Consider the following 24,576-nt stretch of genomic DNA (forward strand, 5'->3'; position numbering starts at 1 on the left):
AACTATAAATAGTACCCAAATTCCATTAAATTTCGTTCATACTCTTCCTCGAAGGATTCTGTGGACGAAAATCTCATCTCTCCTATCTCCTATTGTCTTCAAGTTCTAGGGTTTGGGTGTGAGCCATTAAAGGCACCATCCTTTTGGTGCTAAGCTTTCTAAGGCCTACACTACAAGTAGATTGAAGTGATTTTTTTACTACAACAAATCAAAAGGTATGTAACTTTATACTTGGTAGTTTCAAATTAAACTAGGGTTATGATAGGTTTAGTTATTCATTATATGCTTCTATCAAATGTATGACATAGATATTTTATAGGATGCATGTACCCTATTAATTGTTAATTGTTTTCCACATTGTACAATTTTGTTTTCTATAAAACCCATCATATTTCCGTTGACTCGAAACAAGACCATTAGATGTTCGAGCAACTTTGTATTAGGTTTTTATTCAAAAACTAGTTTCAAAAACATCAAATTTTGCAACAGAAGACTTGATCATTTTTTAATAATATAAACAAGTTAAACCCACCAAGGATCATCTTGCAAAGTTTGGAAAGAAAAGAACACCAATCAAAGAAGAAGATGAATAAATAACAACCTTTGTAGTTCTTTGGATCCTCTTGGGAGGCTAGGAAGTTGATGAAGAATGATGAACTTAAGAGACACCAACAATGACTCAACTTGATGTAGAATGCAAGTTCCCTTGTATAAAAGTATTAATTTCTTAAGCTTGAAGTTCATAACCAATATGAACTTCAACAGAGCATAATATAAGCAAGTGTTCTTCAAGTTTAAACCCAAAAACTAGAGAGAATGGAGAGAGCTCGCATGGTTTCGGATTTTCATGTCTAGGAATAAAAGTGTGAAAGCCTTATTACATAAAGCTCATCTTTGGATCATAAGTCCTTAACACTTTAAGAACCCATGCACCTAAAGCCTAAGTGTTCCCCATGCTTCAAAGCATGCCTTTGTTTCTAAATAAACTAGTCAAAATGACATACCTTACTTTTTCATTCATTATTCAAAAATAAGAAGGCAAAATAAGACAAAAGTTTTACATTTTATAAACCAAGTTTATAAAATATAACTTTAACTTTTTGGTAAAAGACAAAAAAAATATATATATTCTAAAATGTTGTGCAGGACTTATTAATTCATACCATATGAATCATATAATGTTACTTGCTTATGAAAATTATTATTTCCTAGAAATAAATAATTTCCAATTTAATTATAAGAATTCATTGAATATTTATTAAAATCAATTTCTAATAAATTGTAACACCTTGTTTTGAAAGTGCTTTGTTGCTAGGGGTTGCGGCCCAATCATCAGTTGTCATTAGGGTTAGGGCCTCGAGAAAGGAAGGATTTGGCCTATTTCGGATGTGGGTGTTAGGGTATAAGTGATTCAAGTATTTGATATTGTCTTCGGAGGCCAAGGGTATAATCATAATTTGACATCTCAGTCTTCTAGGGATTTTGGGTTCCTGTTTGGAAAGTTTTTAGGTAATGATGAGTTGTTAGAAGCGTAGGGCTTCCCTTCACCTTTCCATGGATATAAAGTTCATCGGAAATGGACTTAGAACGAAGAAGTTATAGCCAAACTAAGTTTAGGGTTTAGAGGTTCCATGAGTACGCGGGGCGTACTTATTGAGAACGCGGGGCGTAGAAGGCTGCATGGTCACGAGTGGTGTGTGAGTACGTCGGGCGTACTAGGAGATACGCGGGGCGTACTCCCTTCAGACTAAAACCCTAAATTTTAGGGTATGGCACTATATAAGGAACATTATGCCTCAAAGACCAGCCTCCCTATCACCCTAATGTAGCTACTACAAAACTGTAATCCATACTTGAGCGATCTTTGAGCTTAAAAGACCATTTCGAAGTGCATCTTAGTGTTTTGAAGGAAGGTGGCCATTGTTGAAGCATCATCAAAGGAGCAAAGGCTTATAGATCTAGAACCTTATAAGCGTTTGGCATTTATATAAGGTATAAAGCTTTGAACTTGGTGTTTAATTGCTTAGATCTCTTGAAGTATGGGTTTATGGACCCTTTTGGTTCCATTGATGAAGTGTCACGAGTCCTTATAGTTCATGAAGCTTAGAATTTACATTCTCAGTGTTATTTGGGTCATTGAATCATAAAGTTGTCATGTTTGGGATTAAAATCCTTCCATGCTTTAGTTATGGCAATTTTCATGGAAGTAGATTGCTATACTTTGAGTTTGGGTTCATTTGGGTAATCTAAAATCACCAAGTCAGTGACTTTACGAATTATGACGTTTAAGAGGACTTGGATCTGTGATTTTGGCCTCTGGAATAAAGTATTAAATTCTTAAGGGTATAAGTGGCTTAGCAGAGCAGTACGTTGGGCGTACAAGCATGTACGCGCAGCATGCAAGCCACAGAGCCTGTATGCTTAGCGTATAGAGGAGTACGCCCTGCGTACTCATTAGATTTGGGCTTTGCGTTGTTTGGGCCTCGGTTTGGGCCATTTCCATGGGCTGGTATCTTGGGCCTTAGTCGGCCATCTAGAATTGAAACTTTACACTAGAGAAGCATTATTAGGCCTTAGGTTGACGCCCATGTGAAGGGATTGGGCCCAATTGTAATTTGGGCCATATATTGGGCCTTGTAGGAGTGTTTATCTTTTTGGGCCAAGGGTTGAGTAGAGTTCATTTTGGGACAAGTGTATGTGAGGGGTAGAATGGTCTTTTACCCCAGTGAGGACTTATGGTTAAGTTATGAGAATACCGAACTTACCTAGTTTATATGATGATTCGTAGCTCAGGGAGTCGAGAGATCAGCAGTTCGGGGGATCAGCTTTGCGAGGTGAGTTTCCTCCTGTTTGAATGGGTCGAAGGCACCAATGTCGGCCCGTATTTATGTTTATATGTTTCCGGATTACAATCCGATGTCGGGCGGTGCCCAAGGAATGTTGATATGCTTGATGTCTTTGCTATCCTTGCATTTGTCTGTATTTGTATGTTTCCAGGTTACGGTCTGATGTCGGGCGGGGACTGAGGAATGTTTATATGTATGTTTCCGGACTAAGGTTCGATGCTGGGTGGTACCCGATGACTATGTACATGTTTACTTATACTTGTTGTCTGTGTGATACTTGTATGTGTCTGGTTAGGGAACTGATTGTGGGCGGGGTCCCGTATCTCACCACTAGCTGTGTATGGACGGGGTTCTATATCTCATCATTAGTAGAGTAGGGTCGGGGCACATGATAGGCGAGGCCTCAGGACTGAAACACATGGTACTACGTATGTTTTCTTTATGTGTTAGCATTATTATATTGTATTCATTGTATGTGTATAGCGGGCGGGGCCCAGTGACCAATGGGGCCTAGGATAAACATATCTGTATACCGAGCGGGGCTCGATGCCAGGCAGAGCCTGATGCCGGGTGGGGCTCGATGAAAGGGAGGGCCCAGTTTATGTGATTATGTGTATGGTATGTGGTAGTATGGGGAACTCACTAAGCTCCGTGCTTACGGTTTTTAGTTTTGGTTTCAGGTACTTCTGGTAGCAAAGCGAAGAGCTCGGGATGACTGCATTGCACACACCATGATGTTTAGCCTGGGATGTTTACTCTGATATTTTTATATGATACTCTGATTTGGTTTTTGGATACTAAGACTTATGTTTTTGATAGAATGATTTTAATAACAATGTTTTTTTAATGGTTTAAAACGAAATTTTTGGTCATGAATTTTTAGGATGTTACAAGTTGGTATCAGAACCTTGGTTTGAGGGATTCAGACACACTCTCGGGTGTGTCTGAACTCAAACTGAGCACTTTTTATGAAAATTTTCAAAAGGAAATCATTTTTATAAAAGGATTTGTAAAAGAGAAAAAGGGTGTGGTGCATGCAATCAGTCGAGCTCAAGTAAGCTCTCCCAAATTACCCGTAAATGTTTGTTATGATATGATATGATTATGAGAACTGCATGCTAGATTAAGGCTAAGGATCTAGGAAGGATGCCTTGTATGCCTGTTTTATGTGTATGAGAACGACATGCTATATTAGGTCTAAGGATCTAGGAATGATGCCTTGTATGCCTATTGTATGCTCTTATTGAACTGCATGCTAGTACTGATTAGTTAGTGATATGATGGCCTGAATAGGAGATGCTTGGTTTGGGTTACTCAATGCTCGAATGTTGCTTGCTTTGTGCTTTTAGGAGTTCTGGTTATCTTTAACTAACTAGTAAACGAATACGTTAAGTTACATATTACGAGGACTAAATAATTTTAGAAGGTTAGGTTTAGCCCTATTTTGCAACTCTTGTTTGAGTCCAACCGTTATAGGGAGAGACCTCTCATTCGAAGATTTATCTGGTCTTAGTAATATGTAATGGTATTCACGAGCTAGTTAGCGGGAGATAGTAAAGACTTCTTATGCAACAGATGACGGAGAGTGGTTCAGGGATTACCCTACGGAAAGCCTAGGATGATATTAGTGCTGGGAGCGGTATTAGTGAAAGGGACTTGGTGGATTCAAGGCAATTCTTGAGGAAAGTACGGATAGATGTGGAAGGTAGTATGGGCCCGTACTACTGAAAGCAGAGGATCCATACTCGAGTCAAGGAGGGCTGAGATAAAACCAAGAAACTTGTAGTGTGTGTGATCCCTCGATAGTGATGAGTATTCTGATGGTTGTTATGATATGTTGCAGCATGGTGGCACTACGTACTTGACCAGTTAGCAGTTGGGGTGTCGGGCGAGGGATCAGGCTCGGGCTCTGGAGCCGGGCTGCTTGATGATCAGATGAGAGAGTTTATTTCAGCTGACATTACGTGCAATATCATTGACCAGACTCATGTGATCTTCGGTACAGTCATGGAGGGTATCTTGGAGATTCTTGATGAGAGGCTGGAAATTCCAAACTATCATGGGGCTAAGGACCCCATTTCTAGCACTTGGTGGTTGATAGATGTCGCCAATGCTTTTCGTACCATACGTTTTCCCGAGGGGGACAAGGTCCGAATTGCTTCTTTCCTACTGAAGGACAGACCACGTGATTGGTGGGAGGATATTGGGCATGCTATTGGAGATGATGCCGCTATTGGTGCGATGACGTGGAGTGACTTCTCGGCCAGGTTCAGGGCCGAGTTTGCACCAGTGATTGAGGTGCAACAGCTAGCACGTGAGTTCCAGGACCTCCAGTAGACGACTGAGACAGTGACTGAGATCACCACCAAGTTCAGGGAGAGGGCCCTTCTTGTTCCGCAGTATGTGGCAGACGAGGAGATGAAAAAGGCCCCATACCACGAGATGCTGAGGAGCAACATCAGGAAGTTTGTGAGCAGGTCCAACTGTAAGACGCATGAGGATATGATCACTCAAGCCATGGAGAAGGAGATCGACTTGGAGGCGGAAAGGAAGAGAAACCCAGATGGGGTTCAAACATCCACGGGATCGCGCAAGAGGCCCAAGGTATCAGATTCTTGATTGAGGGGTCATCAAGACCGTAGCCGCTGTGGCAAGTACGACAGGACACACGAGGGTACGTGTAGGAGTGGCAGTGGTGGTGATTCTGGCTGCATCAAGTGCGGCCGGATCGGTCATTATGGCAGGGATTGTACTGCTACCACCACCCAGGGATCAGACCTGATCTGCTTTCATTACAGTCAGCGGGGCCACAAGAAGGCCCAATGTTCGAGTTTGGCTATAGTGGGACAGGTGATGGCACCTTCCCCTGTGACATTGAGGATCACTGACGGCCGTCAGGGCCGGGCAGAGGCACATGCGGAGAGGAGCAGGGCTTTCCAGCTGACTACACAGGAAGCTCGAGCGGCTTCCGATGTTGCTGGTGTGTTTTTATTTATGATTTTATTGCTATTGTCTTGCATCGGTATGAGTAAGTGTATCTTGGAGTTATATTTTCTGCTTATGCTTGGATTATATGCCATCTGCATACGATGAATCTTAGAGTAGTAGTGTGAGGTCGTATCTTTATATAGAGGGTTCCCAGGTTTGCGGTAGTTGTAACAAGTGTGATTGGAACTCGGGAATTGTTCCGTTAGTCTTCAAGAGTTGTATTGCTTTAGTATTGGTTGGTTTTTGAACACTACCAGTGATAAGTGTTGGTTGCCAGCGGATTGATCATTGGATGGTAAGAAGGACTGGGTATCCTTCCAATCTTTTGTGCTGTAAGATTTTAGTTGAATCAAAGTGGGGGAGAATTGTTTATGTATTTGGGATCAGAAGTAGGTGGGGAAACAGGACAAGCTTCGCATTCCCGCTGGAGAGGAAGGCAGCCCCCATAGCTGACTGGATTGATGAGTGTGTGAGTTGGGAGTTTGGGAAACTTTCCAACTTTAGGTTCGCGTCTTCTTGGTGTTTGATGGATGGCATTGGGAAACTAGGTTTGGGAATCACCGTCAGGACGCAAGTTCAGTCGGGATGTTAGGTCGTGTGTGTGTAACGTTGGATATGTCCGGTTTGGTAATCAGTTGTTGAGACAGCATGGAAAGCGTCGTAGGACTGCAGGATAGCCGTAGCATTCACCAACAGCGAGACAGTGTGGGAAAGTGTTGTTAGACTGCGGAATGAGCCATATCATTTACATATTCTTTCATATAGGTTAGGGCTGGGTGGGTCAGTTCGTAGGATCGTGGAAAGGCCACAACAGGATCGGAATCAGGAAAGGATAGCCCAATGGGATTTAAGGTGGAGTTGGACCCGTGCAACCCTAGATAGGTGAGACCTGTGGGCAAGGCCGCTCCGTGATATGGTTTGGGTGAGACTCGTAGGCGAGGCACATGTGCTTATAGCAATGCAGGTGGGACCTGGAAAAGACCGTTGGGTCAAGGTATGGGATCAAGGATCCCATGATTTATAGAGCCAAGAGTGGCAATGTGGATAGGGTAGTTTCGATAGCCGAAGTTTTCTTTGGTAGTCGCGGGAGCGACTAAAAGCGTGTTCATAAGCTCAGCAACCGGGTGGGAATCCGGTATTCCAGATAGTTGACAGATAAGTTGGGACCTGGGAGGTCTCGGTTCATTCAGAAAGTGGATAAGAGGCAGCATGATGTTCGGGCAGAAGTAGTGATGTGAGGATTCTTGTGTGTGGAGTAGCTTGCTGATCGAAGGTGTTAAGTCACTTATAGTTGGGTTAAATAATCTCAGAGTAATTGATTTGACCCTGTTGCACAACTCTTGTCTGAGTCTAACCGTTGGAGGGATGAATCTCCTACTCAAAAGATTATCTGAGCCTTCTATCAAGTATAAGTGTTCTACAATTGATTATGGCCAGTTATTTTTTTTATGATGGTAGCATCGAGATAATCAAGGTTGGAAGTGGGCATTTGGTCGGTCATTCGAGGAGGACTAAGCATGGTAAAGCTTAGCGTGGGTGGTCTGTCAGGAAGTCATACCAATGTGGATTTTCGGTTTTAGAGAGGTAAAAGTGGTTTCTTTCGGAGGTTTAGGATTGGCTTTCTTCGAGATGGAAGTTCGGTTTTGGGGTTTCAGTTATCTTGAAAAGATTTTTTATACGTAGAATCATCGGTTGCGTTCCTCAAATCATTGTTCGGATATGGGTGTTATTAAGGAGAGATTTCGAGGACGAAATCTAACTTAAGTGGGGGAGAGTTGCAACACCTGGTTTTGAAAGTGCTTCGTTGCTAAGGGCTGCGGCCCAATCATCAGTTGTCATTAGGGTTAGTGCCTCGGGAAAGGAAGGATTTGGCCCATTTCGGATGTGGGTGTTAGGGTATAATTGATTCAAGTATTCAATAGTGTCTTCGGAGGCCAAGGCTATAATCTTAATTTTACATCTCGGTCTTCTAGGGATTTTAGGTTCTTGTTCATAAAGTTTTTAGGTAATGATGAGTTGTTAGAAGTGTAGGGCTTCCCGTCACCTTTCCATGGATATAAAGTTCATCGGAAACGGACTTAGAACGAAGAAGTTATAGCCAAACTAAGTTTAGGGTTTAGAGGTTCCATGTGTACAAGGGGCGTATAAGGCTGCATGGTCGTGGGTGGTTTGTGAGTACGTCGGGCATACTAGGAGGTATGCAGGGCGTACTCCCTTCTGACTAAAACCCTAAATTTTAGGGTATAGCCACTACTAGAAAAACAGCCTTTTACGACGCGTAATACGTGTCGTAAAACGCTCAGACGACGCGCAAATGCGTGTCAAGGAAGGCCATATCATAAAGGAAGACGACACACTTTTGCGCGTCGTCTATTTACGACGTGCATTTACGACGCACGCTTACGACACGCAATGCGTGTCAAGGAAGTTCGTGTCATAAAGAACACGACACGCATTTGCGTGTCGTAACCTTACGAATTTTACGACTCGCACTGTGTATCATTAAAGACCGTGTCATAAAGAAAGATGACACACATTTTTGCGTGTCATAATTTTAAAGGTTTTAAAAATATATATATGTTTGATAGATTTACTAAATTTCAAATTAAATAAAACATTTAAAAGTCTCATAACGCAAAATAAAATACTTATACAACAAAACAATCCATTTCATGAAATAATTGTACTAATATTCAAAATAAATCACATTTAATTGTTATTTTATTAACATGAGTCAAAGTAGAAAAACAAATCTTCCTAATCCGAATAACAACAAACATAAAACACAAACTATTTTGGAAATATGGATCTTTGTTACTTGTGTAGAAACAATGTGATCGATTTGTTTCAAGATATGAAACAGTTGCTCTGCACGACTTCTTCCATCTTCTCGCTTCAATTACAGTTGAAGGAGCATATCTTGCAGCATATCCATACATGAGAGCTAATGCAACATGAATGTCATCGGAATCTTTAATCTTAGTTTTATCTGAGAAGAAGGATAGAAATCTGCATTTCAAACAGTCTTTTGTTGTCAAGAAGACTAAACATAAAATAAGCATAAACAATAAATAAAAATTATATAATATAAATATATACCTCTGGAGAACACTTTTTCCAATGTTGTCAAGAATGTCTTTAAGTTTGTCTAACACAGTATCCAAGTGGGATGCTGCAACCTGAAAAGAAATTGACATGGACTTAGTTTACTTCACAGGGGTAATTTGGTAATTCCATACATACCAATCCCATGGCTTTAGCAAAACCAAAGTCGATTTTCAGGAATAGTGATATTTGCTTGTTTATAATCAGGATCAATTCCATTTCCATTTATGTCCAAATGATTTGGTGTGCCATATTTCCAAACAATCACCACCACCCCCGATCCATCATGAAGTTCAAATACAGACTGAATCAAACCCTACAGTAATAATCAAGAAAATTATCCAGATTAATTAATGAATAAAAAAACCCACAATAACATTTCATTTTTTTAATTGATAACAATGTTATACAAATCTTTCCATAGGTCTTTTCACCAACAACAATGGCTCTACAGTTGTCATGTAGTGCAGTAGCAACCTATTCAAACTATCACCAATTAGACCCTTATCACTACTTTAATGAAAAAAAATTGAACACATAATATGGTAATATTAGGGCTCACTATTTCACTTGCACTAGCAGTAGTTTTGTTCACCAAAACCAGCCATAAAAGAACATAAATCAAGAACTAGTTACCCATAGCTCCAAATTTATAAATAATGTAATTAAAGAAGGTAAAACTTACAATGACAGGAGCTGTAATAAGAGGCACTGTTTCAGCTACTATACTTTTTACATTCTGACTTTCCATTCCAGCAGTATATATTACAGTCTCCCTTTCATTTAAAAACAGTTTAGCAATTTCAATCCCCTCCTGAAAGAAATTAGGGGTGTTCACGGTCCGGTTTTTTCCGTTTTTAGGTCAAACCGTAGCCAAACCGTCGGTAACGGTTTTTTGTCAATCGAAAACCAAAGCCGAACCATGAAAAATGAAACCGAACCAAATCGAACCGTAACGGTTTGGTTCCGATTTGGTTTCACGGTTTGGGAACTTGAATATGCGTCGATAAGTAAGCCAAACTCGGACCGACTAAGTGCAACTCAGACAATATCAAAACTCAATGATTTTGTCAAAATCAGGAAAAAAAACGGTTCTGAAAAACCACTATAACCGGATTTTAAAAAGATATTATTTTTACTCTACTTGGTACATCTTTAAAAAATTGGTTGGCTTATTTAAGCAATAAACTTCCTTTTAGTACACAAGAAACCTGTCGAAGGCTACTGTTGATTAAATCCCAAAGATGCCTTCTCTTTATATAGTGGAGGTTATACTATTTGATTCCCTCTTACGACTGACATGAGATGTTAAATGAAAGCCAAAGACGCCTTCTATATATCTCTTTGCATGCAGACACATTCTTAGTTTGTTTTTACATACAAACTAACACACTTCTATGTATATACCATATTTTTAACATTAAAAATAACACAGCGCTTAATTGCTCTTATTCTCAAGTCATGAATCATAAGATATGTGGGTTTTTGAATTTTATTATTTTTATATATAATAAAACTATATACAAAAACATATAAGAAAAATTATATATATATATATATATATATATATATATATATATATATATATATATATATATATATATATATATATATATATACGGTGCGGTCAGGTTTTTATACGGTTTAAAACTTTTGAAACCGCAAGCCAAACCGTTCATTACGGTTTCGAAAGTTTGAAACCGCGAGCCAAACCGTAAATAGAAATATAAACCGTGAAACCAAACCGATGTCCGGTTTGACCGGTTTCACGGTTTCAAACCGAACAATGAACACTCCTAAAAGAAATAACAATACAAGCAGATGATTTACAAACAAAAATTCATTAGATTTATGCAAGTTTACCTGCACCAATCCACCAAGATTATCTCTAAGATCACGAAAGAAGAATGAGACACCCATCCCTTGAAGTCTCTTCGTTGCTGTCAATATTTCTCCTTCAAGTTAGTTACTCAACACTAACAAAAAACTGGTAACCTATGTGGTTTATGACTAGTTGATTTTTTTAAAGGAAATCAAAAGTTCTCTGATAATAAATGCAATTAAACTAATTCATAAAGGTTTTTACCCGAGTTAGAACATATAACCACATGTTGAAGTCAAACAACCTACAAAAAAGAAAAAAAAATTGATTAATGTATAGGGACAGGATGGTCTTTTAAACCCTTTTAACATCCTTTAAAAACTTCGACAATTTATGTATATAAAAGTTTTTATTGTAATTAATAACCATCATGGAAATACAGTTCTTAATGGAAAAAAGGAACATCCCCTATACCAACAACAATAATTATAACCAAGAGGAGTGGCAATAATGGAATGTACCTTCAACATGTAATCAGAACATGAAACTTCTACAATATATCTAGTTTGATGCTTTCCGAGAATACTAACCAGCAGAATCAACAAGCATGTCAGTTTCAAAGTCTTTTTCATAGAAATCCATCTGTCCCATTCCGATTTCAACATATATACCAAGGACATTTTTCAATAATGCTCTATCAATCTGCTCTCCTTCACATTCTTGAACAATCTGGATCACAAGCAATGCTAACTTCAACTCTACATCACCAACAAAAATTGGTGCATGAGCATATAAAACAACTTACAAGTGCAAAAACATCATCTTTAGCTTTACCCTTACTAACCGATTCACGAAAACAAGTCAGACCAACTTCATTGAGTGCAGGTAGGTACCTTCGAGTAATGAAATAACGATCAAGATAGTGGAACTCATCGTGTTTCTCTCTAAGGCGATGCACAGGTTGACAAATGAGCTTGTAACCCATCCCAAAATTCAGTTGTTTTACCCCTTCTATTAATCTAAAAACTTCCCCTACAAATAACATGAACGATGTTTATCAACTAAAAACAGATTACAGATGAAGAATAAAAGTACTCAATACAAAAGAAACCATACTGCCAGATGTATCCGTGATCAGGAATAACTGGAACTTTCAAAATTGAAGAATACTTTCACACATGATCATAGCTAGATAGCTCCATTATTGAATGCTTTCCGTCAAAATTCTTTAAATTGTTACCGTTTGACTGTTTAGAATGGTCAACAATGGAACTTCGTGAAAGTTGACCTTGACAATCAGTCAACACCTCTGCAGATGATTCATCAGATAGATTAGAAACTCTACTCTTTCTAACTAATCCGAGCTTCTTAAGCAATGCTGCTTCAATTGCATCCTTTAACTTGTTATCTCTGGTTTTCACCTCTTTTGTATTCCTAACACCCGATGCATTAGAAACTCTATTTTTTCGTTTACTCCATATTTAGCTTTTTTGGCCTCTTTCAGTGCATCCTGTCAATGTACAAGTAAATCAATGGTAAGAAGTAAATATATATTATCAACTGTCTGAAGGCCGGTAACTTCAAGAACATAAGATAAGCGAAAAAATAAATCATTTAAAAGATATAACTACCTCTCTTTGGCTCAATGCAGCTTCCTTCCTAAAAACACATTGAAATTGCATAGATCAGCGTTGTGGAGAAGGCAACAATAAAGAAAATACAATGGCACTAATGCATTTGATAGGATATTATTAACCTGCTTAACAATTTCTCTTCCAAATATATTCCTTCACCTAGAGCAGCCACCTAAATGATACGTTGAAAGATTAAGAATGATGGCAAGTGGCGAGACACAACTACCAAGACCATATTAACTCAAGAAAAAACTAATAGCTAGTGAAGTGAATAAAAGAAGGGGCTCAAATTTAAATAACAAATTGGGATATGAGTGTCATAACTCTTAAGTTCAAAATAGTGAAATGATTAGATTAGAGCATATTTAGTATTTCAGTGGGAATAGAAAGTATGTAACCTTTTAGATCCCAATATATGACAGACACAAAATAAGAAGAATATGGGTGAGCACCTGCTTCTCAAGCTCCTTAACCCTCATCTCTGCATCCTGACAACTTTCTTCAGCAAACCTGAGCTGCACAATATAAATTCAACAATGAAGACCAGATATATATAAACAAAGAATACCATAATTAGAACCCACCTTCTCAAGGTCATTGTCATTATCTTCTTGTAGCATATCAAGATGCATGAAATAGCACAAGTTAACGAATTGTACATCACTTAAGCTAAAACTAAAATTGAAGGGAACAAGAAAAGTACAAATTTCCCAGATGGTGGCAGATGAAACGCTGAGGAGAGAAGGAGGCGATCAAGGAGTCACAGATGAAAACAAGATGAAAGATGGAAACCTAGGAGAAATTGAGAAATTGTTTGATGTTTTGAGAGAGAGAGAGAGAGAGAGAGGGAGGGAGAGAGAGAGATATAGAGAGAGGGAAATGGAGAAACTGATCTCGAACCAGATGTATGAAAAAAAAACCCTAGAATTGCGATTTTCTTGAAATTTTACCTCGTGTTCAACTTGAGAAGCATCAGAAGGTGAGAAACCCAACTAAGAGCATCGGTTTTCTTGAAATGTTACCTTGTGTTCAACTTGAGAAGCTTTAGAAGGTGAGAAACCCTTTAATGTGTTCAATTTATCATCAGATTCAAGGCTACCAGGCGTTTCTTCCCCTTGTGTCGACTTTCTTCTGCGAGGTTGTCGGCGAGGCGAAGTCAGCCGGACGAGAAGTAACCTAACGTCGTCAGAGGAGACGTTGTCTGCAAGGCGAAGCGAGACTCGACGATCGATTGTAGAGAGTGTAGTGAGTGATTCAGTGAGTGTTTTGATTTTTGTTTGAAAAGCCCTAGGATATTTTAGCAGTACGTACCTCGATCTTTGTAACAAGCGTGTTTCATTAAAATTAAAAGGCGATGGTTATAGAGGACGCACATTTATTATAAAGCGCCCTCCGTGTTTTTATTTTTTTTCTTTGAGACACCAATTTAAGGGCACACAATAATGCGTGACCTAAATACTTCAATTTTTTGAAGAGATGACACCATTTTAAGGTCACTCTCTTTTGCGTAACATAAATTAATGAGTGTCGTGGTTTGTGTGACAACCCGAAACTTTTTCCGTTTCCATTATACAATTTCCGTTAATAAAATTTGAATTTTATTAATCTTCCGTCGAACCTTTGATTTACAAAATCATCTGGTATTATATAATTAAACTTATATACGCAAGTCGGAACCAAAACCGCGCGAAACTCGAATTATCCTCGAAAAACATCATGTTCACGGTCTGACCAGAGTTCACGGCTATAAACCTATTTACGGCCGTAAACTCGTTTGCGGCCAGCGTCGGGTGGACCCCACCCACCGACCACAAAACCCCAATAAATATGAGACCCCCACCCTCATTTGAACACCTTTGACCGGAAACTCTCTCTTTCTCTCTCTAAAACTCTTGACCGTAAACACCTAGAAGGCCTTCAATCTCCGAGAAAATATCGAGAAACACCGTTTAGAGTTATTTCGAGGCATCTGGAACACATTTCTCTTCGAAATCAGCACCCTTGTTCTTGAGTTTACGGCCCATCTTCAAAGACCGTAAACCCGTTTACGGCCCATCTTCAAAGACCGTAAACCCAGTTCACGGCCGTAAACTCTTCACGGCCGTAAACCACTCTTCACGACCGCAAACTCTTCCTAAGTGGTGAAAGCTCGTTTTCTCGATTCAAGCAGGTTCCGGTAACATTCCTTAACCAAAAGCAAGTGTTTTTCTAACACTTTATCTAACGAAATCGCTAATTTAGATACATATACGTATTTATTGATATTAGGATTCCGTTAAGTGCCACGTACAACAACCCGAGGATCTTCGTTTCCAGTGGACGTTTTCGCACAACCATTTTGAATTCATACCCCTACATTTTCTGTGTTTTAATGTTTTTCAAGGGGGGGGGGGGATACAAGCCAAGCTCAAAGTATTTTATTATGTTTTAAACTTATTAATACAGTCCAACGATTTCCATGTTTAATAACATACTCGGATATTTTATCCCTTTTGTAATAACTTGAGCATAAGGGAAACTGTTATTTTGGAAATCTAACTTCATAGCTTTCAGAAAGGTTTTACAAAGCATTTTCCATAACAACACTAATAAACTATAATGGATATAGTTTGGGATAACCCTCTAGGCAGTTTCTACGAAATCAGATTTCATGGATGAATATATATAAAATATGGCAGATTTAGTTTATGTTATATGTTTTCTCAGAAGTATAAAGTACATTTATTCAAGGATAATTATTGTTTTATACTGTTTCTAGCTTGTAAACAAGATTATACAGAATTGTGAGGCTCTACTTCAATATTGTACCCTTAGGTGTACAGGGATAAATCCTTTTAGTATAACCAGAGTCTCCTGGAGGGAGAGCGTGAGATTTGTGAATAGATCTATTCGGGACTGACAATCCCACACCTGAACTGCTAGCTACAGTTAGGCGGGCACGCCTGGGGTGAACAAATGTCATTTAGCTTAACGCCTGAAGAACGTTATAAAGGTCTCTAGGTCATATCAAGTATGGTTATACGACTCGCAAATAAGTATAAACTAACTTTGGGTCACGAACTCTACTATTCATTAGTTTTATTTTTAGTAATAAAACAACCTTCATATATACACTGATAGTAATCAGGGATTTCTAAACTTACATCTCTACCTCTAGGACGAATAACTTGTTTTTAGGGAAAATATGGGATTTTCCCAGAATAACACTGGCATTTCTAAAACTGATGATTTATGTTCTACTAATAGATACTCTTTCAATACTACTTTTCATAAGAAAATATGGGATTTTCTTGAGGAACACTTTTCAGTAGACAGGTACTTCTTGGATTCAGAGAAGCCGAAGCAATAAGAGTCATGTTCTTTATAATTTACATACTTTTGATGTACCTAACACAAGTTTTCAAAATGATGTAAACAATTTACTTATATATGTATCCACTGTATTGGTTGTGTTGCTATGTTTCCTATTATTGATTGGTTGTGATGCTAAACATGACGTCCTCCACCCCGGAACGATTCCGCCATTCTGGTTTCAGGGTGTGACAGATTGGTATCAGAGCCCTTGTTTATAGCGAACTAAGTATACCGAACTAAGTATATTTTCGAAATATAAAGTATTTTGTAACAAGTATACTAGTATGCATACATAACAGAATCTGTGTCATGAGTAGAATAAAACAAAAAGTATTTTGATGTTGGGACACTGCGGTTAAACCTGGGTGGTTATGTAATCATGTTTAGGGTAAATATAGCCTAATCAACTATATTCAGTGAAGACATGACCAACATGTGCTTGGGAATGACGGTGGTGTTACAACAGGCCTAAAACTTACCTAGAACAAAAACATTCACCATAAAATACTATAGGAGTATTTTGCTAGAGCCAAATTCAGTAAAGAGATTCATTCCTAGTGTTGCTACCTATTTGTTTCTCAGCGATAATTTACTTGCATTAGTAACCTTTCATTGCTTATCGCTTGGTAGAACACTTTATTATCAGGATAAGATATATCTTGTTTCATATATCTCGAGGACTTACCATCCTCTTCTTCCTGGTTGTTTCTAGAACAAGATGCATCCCCGACCAAGACCCATCAGAAGAAACGACGACACTCCACCACCACCACCACCCCCTCAGTTCGACCCCGTCATGTTCCAGGCAGCAGTTACCGCCGCCGTAACCGCAACAATGGCACAAGTGAACTCTGGTGGGGCTGGAGGTGGAACCGACCCCCAACGGCAAGACGGAAGTCAGGGACATCAAAAAGAGTGTTCCTACAAGGACTTTATGACCGCAAAACCCAAGCCCTTCGACGGAAATGGATGTGTTATCGCTCTAACTCGATGGTTCGAGAAGATTGAATCCATCTTAGAAATTTGCGCCTGTTCCGAAGCCAACAAGGTGAAGTTCGCCGCCTACACCTTCACCGACAGAGACTTGACCTGGTGGAATGGTCGAGTCAAAACCCTAACCCTACCAGTGGCTAATGCCATGGGTTGGAAAAGACTGAAGGAACTCATGATTGCGGAATACTGCCCGAGGGGCGAAGTGAAAAAGTTGGAGCACAAACTCTGGAACTTGAAGATGAAGGGTTCCGACATCGCTGCCTACACCGCTAGATTCTGTGATCTGGCTCTCCTCTGTCCGGGAATGGTCACCCTGGAAAGCAAGAAAATCGAGAGGTACATCTGGGGACTGACACAACCAACCAAAGGAAATGTCTTGGTTGCTAGATCGGCCACGTTTGAGAGCGCCAAGGATCTGGCACAGACTCTGATCGATCATGGGATCGATCTGGATGAGGCATCGGTGATCGCCGAGCCACAAAAGGAGAGTGGTGAGAAGAGCAAGAAATTTTGGAACAAACTCAAGGGCCAATCTTCTCAGGAGCCCTCCAAGAAGCAACAAACAGTGGCAGTCCACGCTGCTACTACTTCTACTGCTGCTCCCACTGCTGTTCCAACCACCCAAGCTCCTACCGGTGGTTATTCAGGGAAACTACCTCTGTGCAACAAGTGTACCTTTCATCATCACGGACCTTGCCGTGATTTGAATTGCAACAACTGTGGAAGGAAGGGACACACGACCCGATACTGCAGAGCACCAGCCCAACCAATCAATCCGACTCCTGGAGCGGGTGCCAGCCAAGCCTACTATGGATGTGGAGAAGTTGGGCATTTCAAAAGAAACTGCCCCAAAGCGAGAACGGGCGGCAATACAGGAAGAGTACTGGCGATGGGCCAGGAGGAAGCAGTCGCTGATCCTACCGTTGTTACAGGTACGTTCCTCCTTGACAACTCTTATGCATGCATTCTTTTCGATTCTGGTGCGGAAAGGAGTTTTGTTAGTCATGCATTCAAACATATAATCAAATGTAAATCCCAACCTCTAACCGAAACATTTACCGTCGAGATGGCTAACGGAAAGAAGGAGAGCACTAACGATATATTCTTAGGCTGTACTCTTACCCTAGACGGTCATTCCTTTCCCATCGACCTTATGCCTGTATCCATTAAGAGTTTCGATGTCATTATCGGCATGGATTTGTTAAGCCCCAATCGTGATGATATCCTTTGCTACGAGAAGGCTATCCGTCTCAATCTTCCCTCTGGAAAAGCCCTCACTATTTTCGGTGATAAACTCAGTTCGAGCCTTCGTATCATTTCATGCATCAAGGCCCAGAAGTATCTGCGGAAGGAGTGCCATACATTCCTAGCTCATGTTGTCAACGAGACGCAAAAAGTTAAAGACCTCGAGAGCGTCCCCGAAGTCTACAACTTTCCTGATGTCTTCCCCGATGATCTCCCAGGAATTCCTCCCGAGCGTCAAGTCGAGTTTCGTATCGATTTAATCCCCGGAGCTACTCCCGTAGCTAAATCTCCTTATCGTTTAGCGCCAGCGGAAATGCAAGAATTATCCAGCCAGCTTAATGAGATGATTAGCAAAGGATTCATAAGACCGAGTTCCTCACACTGGGGAGCTCCAATCTTATTCGTGAAAAAGAAAGACGGATCCTTCCGGATGTGCATCGACTACCGAGAGCTCAACAAGTTTACCATCAAGAACCGATATCCCCTACCCAGAATCGACGACCTCTTCGATCAACTTTAGGGAGCCAGTTATTTCTCCAAGATAGACCTAAGATCAGGGTACCATCAGTTACGAGTTCATGAGAATGATGTTCCCAAGACAGCATTCTGAACTCGTTACAAACACTATGAGTTCGTAGTAATGCCCTTCGGTCTAACCAACGCACCGGCAGTATTCATGGACCTGATGAATCGGGTGTGCCGCCCTTTTCTAGACAAGTTCGTGATCGTGTTTATTGACGACATACTTGTCTATTCATGGAGCAAGGATGATCATAGATAGCACTTGAGACTAGTGCTAGCAACACTAAGGGCGGAGAAACTATATGCAAAATTCTCAGAGTGTGAGTTTTGGATCAGGAAGGTAAATTTCCTTGGGCATGTGGTTAGCAAGGAAGGCATACACGTGGACCCTTCCAAGATCAAAGCGATTGAGAATTGGTCAACACCAAAGACACCCACAGAAATTCGCCAATTTTTGGGTCTCGCTGGCCATTATCACAGATTTATCCAAAATTTCGCCAAAATCGCTAAGCCTTTAACTACCCTGACACAGAAAGGTGTAACCTTTAGTTGGGGAGTCAAGCAAGACACTGCGTTTCAAACATTGAAGCAGGCCTTATGCAGCGCACTTATCTTTTCCCTGCCCGAAGGGACGGAAGACTTCGTTGTCTACTGTGATGCATCCAATCAGGGCCTAGGCTGTGTGCTCATGCAGCGAGGAAAGGTTATCGCCTATGCCTAGAGGCACTTGAAAACACACGAAGTCAATTACACAACTCATGATCTAGAATTGGGAGCAGTGGTCTTCGCGTTAAAGATCTAGAGACACTACTTCTACGGAACCAAGTGCACCATTTTCACCGACCATAAAAGCTTGCAACATATCTTTGATCAGAAGGAGTCAAACATGAGACAACGGCGATGGGTAGAGCTACTCAGTGACTACGAGTGCAAAATCTGCTACCATCCCGACAAGGCCAATGTGGTGGCAGATGCCCTCAGCCGCAAGGAGTATTCAGGTCGTAGAGTGAAGTCATTGACTATGACCATCCATTCCCGATTACCCACACAAATCCGAGAGGCTCAGCTGGAAGCCTTAAAACCAGAGAACATGTCGGATGAAGCCTTGAGAGGAATGGAAAAGAACTTAGAGGTCAAAGGAGACGAAGTTTACTATTTCATGGACCGTATCTGGACCCCGAAGTATGGTGGTTACAGAGAAGTTGTCATGAACGAAGCTCACAGGACGAGATACTCCATTCACCCAGGTTCAGTTAAATGTATCTGGATCTCAAACGACTCTATTGGTGGCCGAACATGAAAGCAGAAATTGCTACCTTCGTGGGCAAGTGCCTGACTTATGCCAAGGTAAAAGTAGAATATCAAAGGCCCTCAGGTTTGCTTCAGCAGCCAGAAATACCTGAGTGGAAGTGGGAAATGATCACCATGGATTTTATCACCGAGTTACCCAGATCTCCGAGTGGGCACGACGCCATCTGGGTAATTGTCGATCGGTTGACTAAATCCGCCCACTTCCTGCCAATCAAAGAAAATTTCAAGATGGAGAGACTTATGCGGATCTACATTCGAGAAATAGTTCGCCTTCATGGGGTACCTGCGTCCATTATCTCCGACCGAGATAGCAGGTTCACCTCGAGATTTTAGCAATCGCTACAGAAGGCTCTTGGAACTAAGCTGGATATAAGCACGACTTATCATCCACAGACAGATGACCAGAGTGAGAGAACAATTCAAACATTGGAAGATATGTTGAGAGCCTGTGTCATAGATTTTGGCATGTCATGGGACATTCATTTACCCTTGGTCGAATTTTCCTACAACAACAACTACCATACCAGCATCAAGGTTTCGCCATTTGAAGCCCTCTATGGCCGTAAGTGCAGATCCCCTATGTGCTGGGCTGAAGTGGGTGACACGCAACTAGCCCAGGGTTAAGTCCCTGACAGCACTCTCACTGGTCCTGAGATAATCCGAGAGACGACTGAAAAGATCGTACAAATCCGAGAACGACTGAAAGCCTCACGAGATAGACAAATGAGCTACGCCGATAAGAGATGAAAACCCTTGGAGTTACAGGTTGGTGACCGTGTCCTTTTGAAGGTCTCACCATGGAAAGGCATGATAAGTTTCGGAAAACGTGGAAAGCTAAACCCAAGGTACTTTGGGCCATTTGAGATCCTTGCTAGAATCGGTCCAGTAGCATACCGACTCCAGTTACCTCAAGGACTTAGCAACGTACATCCTGTCTTTCACGTCTCGAACCTAAAGAAGTGTCTGTCCGATGAGACACTTGTCATTTCCCTCGATGAGATCGAGCTAGACGGAAGTCTACACTTCGTAGAGGAACCAGTTGAAATCATGGACCGGGAAGTCAAACGAACGAAACAAAGTCGCATCCCGATAGTGAAGGTTCGCTGGAATGCCAAGCGGGGACCTGAATTCACTTGGGAGAGTGAGGATTCAATGAAACAGAAGTACCCTCATCTTTTTCCAAGTCCATAATTTGTATCTCTATTCTTGAATTTCGGGACGAAATTCCCTCTAACGGGGGGATGATGTGACAACCCGAAACTTTTTCCGTTTCCATTATACAATTTCCGTTAATAAAATTTGAATTTTATTAATCTTCCGTCAAACCTTTGATTTAGAAAATCATTTGGTATTATATAATTAAACTTATATATGCAAGTCGGAACCAAAACTGCGCGAAACTCAAATTATCCTCGAAAAACATCATGTTCACGGCCTGACTGGAGTTCACAACCATAAACCTGTTTACGGCCGTAAACTCCTTTGCGGCCAGCATCGGGTGGACCCCACCCACCGACCACAAAACCCCTATAAATATGAGACTCCCACCCTCATTTGAACACCTTTGAACGGAAACTCTCTCTTTCTCTCTCTAAAACTCTTGACCGTAAACACCTAGAAGGCCTTCAATCTTCGAGAAAACATCGAGAAACACCGTTTAGAGTTATTTCGAGGCATCTGGAACACATTTCTCTTCGAAATTAGCACCCTTGTTCTTGAGTTTACCGCCCATCTTCAAAGAACGTAAACCCGTTTACGACCCATCTTCAAAGACCGTAAACCCAGTTCACGGCCGTAAACTCTTCACGGCCGTAAACCACTCTTCACCGCCGCAAACTCTTCCTAAGTGGTGAAAGTTCGTTTTCTCGATTCAAGCAGGTTCCGGTAACATTCCTTAACCGAAAGAAAGTGTTTTTCTAACACTTTATCTAACAAAATCGCTAATTTAGATACATATACGTATTCATTGATATTAGGATTCCGTTAAGTGCCATGTACAACAACCCGAGGATCTTCGTTTCCAGTGGACGTTTTCGCACAACCACAGTGAGTTCATACCCCTACATTTTCCTTGTTTTAATGTTTTTCAGGGGGGGGGGAATACAAGCCAAACTCAACGTATTTTATTAAGTTTTAAACTTATTAATACAGTCTAACGATTTCCATGTTTAATAACATACTCGGATATTTTATCCCTTTTGTAATAAGTTGAGCATAAGGGAAACTGTTATTTTGGAAATATAACTTCATAGCTTTCAGAAAGGTTTTACAAAGCATTTTCCATAACAACACTAATAAACTATAATGGGTATAGTTTGGGATAACCCTCTAGGCAGTTTCTACCAAATCAGATTTCATGGATGAATATATATAAACTATGGCAGATTTAGTTTATGTTATATGTTTTCTCAAAAGTATAAAGTACATTTATTCAAGGATAATTACTGTTTTATACTGTTTCTAGCTTGTAAACAAGATTATACAGAATTGTGAGGCTCTACTTCAATACTGTACCCTTAGGTGTACAGGGATAAATCCTTTTAGTATAACCAGAGTCTCCTGGAGGGAGAGCGTGAGATTTGTAAATAGATCTATTCGGGACTGACAATCTCACACCTGAACTGCTAGCTACAGTTAGACGGGCACGCCTGGGGTGAACAAATGTCATTTAGCTTAACGCCTGAAGAACGTTATAAAGGTCTCTAGGTCATATCACGTATGGTTATACGACTCGCAAATAAGTATAAACTAACTTTGGTTCACGAACTCTACTATTCATTAGTTTTATTTTTAGTAATAAAACAACCTTCATATAAACAGTGATAGTAATCAGGGATTTCTAAACTTACATCTCTACCTCTAGGACGGATAACTTGTTTTTAGGGAAAATATGGGATTTTCCCAGAATAACACTGGCATTTCTAAAACTGATGATTTATCTTCTACTAATAGATACTCTTTCAATACTACTTTTCATAAGAAAATATGGGATTTTCTTGAGGAACACTTTTCAAAAGAATCAAAGAATCTCTTCCACCAAAACTTAATGCTTATGAACTCACCAGCTTTATGCTGATATTCTTTCAAACTGCTTGTATTCTCAGGAAATTAGTAGACATGTGCTTCTTGGATTCAGAGAAGTCGAAGCAATAAGAGTCATGTTCTTTATAATTTACATACTTTTGATGTACCTAAAACAAGTTTTCAAACTGATGTAAACATTTTACTTATATATGTATCCACTGTATTGGTTGTGTTGCTATGTTTCCTTTTATTCATTGGTTGTGATGCTAAACATGACGTCCTCCACCCCAAAAACGATTCCGCCATTCTGGTTTCGGGGTGTGACAGTTTGCGCGTCGTAAAAGGGTCTTTTTGTAGAAGTGGGCACTATATAAGGAACATTATGCCTCAAATACTAGCCTCCCTATCACCCTAAAGCAGCTACTTCAAAACCCTAATCCATACTTGAGTGATCTTTGAGCTTAGAAGACCATTTTGGAGTGCATCTTAGTGTTTTGAAGGAAGGTGGCCATTGTTGAAGCATCATCAAAGGAGCAAAGGCTTATAGATCAAGAACCTTATCAACATTTGGCATTCAAATAAGATATAAAGCTTTGAACTTGGTGTTTACTTGCTTAGATCTCTTGAAGTATGGGTTTATGGACCCTTTTGGTTCCATTGATGAAGTGTCACGAGTCCTTATAGTTCATGAAGCTTAGAATTGCCATTCTTAGTGTTATTTGGGTCATTGAATCATAAATTTGTCAGCTTTTGGATTAAAATCCTTCCATGCTTTAGTTATGGCCATTTTCGTCGAAGTAGATTGTTATACTTTGAGTTTGGGTTCATTTGGTTCATGTAAATGCACCATGTCAGTGACTTTATGGATTAAGAAGTTGAAGAGGACTTGGTATAAGTGACTTAGCAGAGCAGTATGTTGGGTGTACAAGCATGTACGCGCAGCGTACAAGCCATACAGCATGTACGCTTAGCGTACAGAGGAGTACTCCCTGCATATTCATTGGATTTGGGCTTTGCGTTGTTTGGGCCATTTCCATGGCCGGTATCTTGGGCCTTAGTGGGCCATCTAGAATTGAACCTTTTGACTAGAGAAGCGTTATTGTTCCTTAGGTTGAGGCCCATGTGAACAGATTGGGCCCAATTGCAAATTGGGCCATATATTGGGCCTTGTTGGAGTGTTTATCTTTTTGGGCCAAGGGTTGAGTAGATTGCATTTTGGGACAAGAGTATGTGAGGGTTAGAATGGTCTTTTACCCCAGTGAAGACTTGCAGTTAAGTTATGAGAATCCCAAACTTAACTAGTTTATATGATGTTTAGCAGCTTGGGGAGTCGAGAGATCAGCAGTTCGGGGATCTGCCAGCTAGCAGCTAGAGGATTATCTGTGAGATTCAGCTTTGCGAGGTGAGTTTCCTCCTATTTGAACAGGTCGAAGGCACCAATGCCGGCCCATATTTATTTTTATATGTTTCCGGATTACGATCCGATGTCGTAATCCTTGCATGTGTATGTATTTGTATGTTTCCGGGTTACGGTCCGATGTCGGGCGATGCCCGAGGAATATTTGCATGCTTTCCGAATTACAGTCCGATGCTGAGCCGGGCCCGAGGAATGTTTATATGTATGTTTCCGGAATACGGTTCGATTTCGGGTGGTACCCGATGACTATGTGCATATTTAGTTATACTTGTTGTCTGTGTGATACTTGTATGTGCTTGGTTAGGGAAGTGAGTG

Source organism: Lactuca virosa, chromosome 2 (genome assembly GCF_052849685.1).
Source record: "Lactuca virosa cultivar CGN04683 chromosome 2, Lactuca_virosa_CGN04683_v6, whole genome shotgun sequence".
NCBI classification, from domain to species: domain Eukaryota; kingdom Viridiplantae; phylum Streptophyta; class Magnoliopsida; order Asterales; family Asteraceae; genus Lactuca; species Lactuca virosa.